Source organism: Pseudophryne corroboree (assembly GCF_028390025.1).
Source record: "Pseudophryne corroboree isolate aPseCor3 chromosome 3 unlocalized genomic scaffold, aPseCor3.hap2 SUPER_3_unloc_76, whole genome shotgun sequence".
In the NCBI taxonomy this organism is placed as follows: domain Eukaryota; kingdom Metazoa; phylum Chordata; class Amphibia; order Anura; family Myobatrachidae; genus Pseudophryne; species Pseudophryne corroboree.
In genome coordinates, this window is record NW_026967570.1 from 444,705 (window position 1) to 448,338 (window position 3,634).

A 3,634-nucleotide genomic window follows, 5' to 3' on the forward strand; every position below is an offset into this window, starting at 1 on the left:
CTAACAGGTGAAAGCTGATTATCTCCTGTTATGTAATGTATTTAGACTCTTATAGTTTTTGTGCATAACATCTCTTTTTTGGTGCATGATTACTGGGTAAGGGGTGAGAAAGAGGCTGCAACTGTAATTACTATACTAAAACCAATATCAGAGAATGAATTGTACTGTAGACACTTTTTTTTATTATTGTTTTGATTATTGTGGGCACCACAAAGCCCTCCTGTTGCTCAGGCTATTTGAGAGCATAACTGCAATAGAGTTTGAGTTCGGGAATCCTAACCCCAAGACCCCACAGTCATTATTACTGCCTCAAATCACCACTGACTAGATCCCTCAGCAACAATCTAGCAATTTATTGTATCAACTTATTGTACAAATATAACCTGGTATTTATTCTGTGGTGGACATTCTGGGTCCCAATACAATCGGTCAACGGTGCGCCTAGGAGACAGACTTAACTACGGTCAGACCGCACTGAGTATGCCCAAACTCGTCTGATCTTGGAACCCAAGCACTGCAGGGCCTGGTCAGTACCTGGATGGGGAACCACCAGGGAATACTAGGTACCGTAGGTATTTTACTCTCCAGCAGTTAAAACACTTTGGGGCCCAGTGCATTAACCTGGTCACAGGTTACAGCATTTATCAGATTATATCGGACTCGAGGTAGTGACCTCACTCATATAAAAATCCGATCATAGAGGATCTGTATGATTTATCTTTGTGAATGAGGTTTTATTTATTTTCGATCACTTAAATCATTATTCTGCCCATAACAGGTACATTAGTACATGTGAACACCCATGTTCTTTAATTATTGATGCCAGCTCTCGTCTTCTCTTAAAGTATACATTAATAAAAGTTATGTCTTAATAATTTCATCATTTCCAAAAAAAATTTTCAAGTTTTCAAGTGTGCCCAGGAAAAGGCTTATAGTTGCTTTTTTTTTGGTCCTTTGTTCTCTTTGAAGGACCATACTTTGTTGTTTCATAATAACAGGACACCACAGGCTACTCCCCCTGTATAACAATAATAACAGGACACCACAGGCTGCTCCCCCTGTATTATAATAATAATAATAATAATAATAATAATAATAACAACAACAACAACTAGACACTACAGGCTGCTCCCCCTGTATAATAACAACAACAACTGTACACCACAGGCTGCTGCCCCGGTAAAATAATAACAGGACACCACAGGCTGCTCCCCCTGTATAATAACAATAATAACAGGACACCACAGGCTGCTCCTCCTGTATAATAATAATAATAATAATAATAATAACAACAACAACTGGACACTACAGGCTGCTCCCCCTGTATAATAACAACAACAACTGTACACCACAGGCTGCTGCCCCGGTAAAATAATAACAGGACACCACAGGCTGCTCCCCCTGTATAATAACAATAATAACAGGACACCACAGGCTGCTCCTCCTGTATAATAATAATAATAATAATAACAGGGCACCACAGGCTGCTCCTCTTGTATAATATTAATAACAGGTCACCACAGGCTGCTCCCCCTGTATATTAATAATAACAGGGCACCACAGGCTGCTCCTCCTGTATATTAATAATAACAGGGCACCACAGGCTGCTCCCCCTGTATATTAATAATAACAGGGCACCACAGGCTGCTCCTCCTGTATATTAATAATAACAGGGCACCACAGGCTGCTGCCCCTGTATATTAATAATAACAGGGCACCACAGGCTGCTCCTCCTGTATATTAATAATAACAGGACACCACAGGCTGCTCCCCCTGTATAGTAAGACGCCATTACCTGATCTCCACGGACACTGGGAGGCTGCAGCAGTCGATGAAAACTCACTTCCTGTATGTGGAACGCACAGTCCGGAAGTAAGGTGGAACGCACAGGCCGAAAGTAGTGTATGATTGGCAACGGCTGCTACCTGGTTACTGGCCCCTCCCCTCCTCTACACCACCCACAGCCCAGCCCTCTGTAATCCTTCTTACCATACATGTCCTCAGTGTAGGAGGCCGGCGGCCATTTTCTTGTAGACCAGTCCGGCAGCAGCAATAGGTTCCCTGGTCGGGTAGTGACGTCAGGAGCGGCGGCCATTTTCCCCTGGTCTGAGCTCCGCCTTCCTTCTATCATTCCCACAAGGCAGCAGGAGCAGAGAGCAGCCATTGCTGTGTCTGGCAGCAGGTAATGATATTATTATTATTATTCTATAGGCTGAGCAGCTCTGGTGTCAGGTTCTGTACTACAGGGGGAGCAGCCTCTGGTGCCTTGTTATAGTGCAGCTGGAGCAGCCTCTGGTGCTGCATTATCCCTGTACAGGTGGCTGACACTCTAGTGTCCTATTACTGTAATACAGGTGGCGCAGACCCCGCCGTTACCATAATACAGGTGGCACAGACCCCGCCGTTACCGTAATACAGGTGTCGCAGACCCCGCCGTTACCGTAATACAGGTGGCGCAGAGCTCGCTGTTACAGTAATACAGGTGGCGCAGACCCCGCCGCTGCCGTAATACAGGTGGCGCAGACCACGCCGTTCCCGTGATGAAGGTGGCGCAGACCGTGCTGTTACCGTAATACAGGTGGCGCAGACCGTGCCGTTACCGTAATACAGGTGGCGCAGACTGTGCCGTTACCGTAATACAGATGGTGCAGACCCCGCCGATACCGTAATACAGGTGGCGCAGAATCCGCCGTTTTCGTAATACAGGTGGCGCAGCCCCTGTCGTTACCGTAATACAGGTGGCGCAAGACCCAGCCATTACCGTAATACAAGTGGCGCAGACTCCGTCGTTACCGTAATACAGGTGGCGCAGATCCCGCCATTACAGTATTACAGGTGGCACAGACCTCGCCGTTACCATAATACAGATGGCGCAGACCCCGTCGTTACCGTAATACAGGTGGCACAAGACCACACTGTTACCGTAACACAGGTGGCGCAGACCCCGCCATTACCGTAATACAGGTGGCGCAGACCCCACCGTTACCGTATTACAGGTGGCACAGATCCCACCGTTACCGTAATTCTATATACGGGACATTACAGGTGTTGTGTCCTGTGGCATTGTGCTGTACAGGGGGAGCGGCCTGTATTGTCATAATATACAGGGATAACATTTTGTCTTGTCATAGTATACAGGAGGAGCAGCCTGTGTTGCAAAAATATACAGGGGTAGCATTCTGTTTTGTCATAATAGACAGGAGGAGCAGCCTGTGACATCCTACTCTACAGGAGGAGGAGCCTATGGTGTCCTGTTGTTGTTGTTGTTGTTGTTGTTATTATTATTATTATTATACAGGAGGAACAGCCTGTGGTATCCTGTTATTATACGGAGGGAGCGACCTGTGGTGTACAGTTATTTATTATTATTATTATACAGGGGAAGCAGCCTGTGGTGTTCTATTATTATTATTATTATTATTATTATTATTATTATACAGGCAGAGCAGCATGTGGTGTCCTGTTATTATACAGGAGGAGCACCCTGTGGTGTCCTGTTGTTATTATTATACAGGGGAAGCATTATTATTATTATGCAGGGGGAGTAGCCTGTGGTGTGCAGTTATTGTTGTTATTATTATTATTATAATACAGGAGGAGTAGCCTTTGTTGTCCTATTATTAATATTATAAAG

At 45.2% G+C, this 3,634-nt stretch overlaps 1 pseudogene; it reads left to right on the forward strand.

Moving 5' to 3' along the window:
* Window positions 1-456: 456 nt before the first annotated feature.
* LOC134984718 (5S ribosomal RNA) lies at window positions 457-575 on the forward strand (annotated as a pseudogene).
* Window positions 576-3,634: the final 3,059 nt, after the last annotated feature.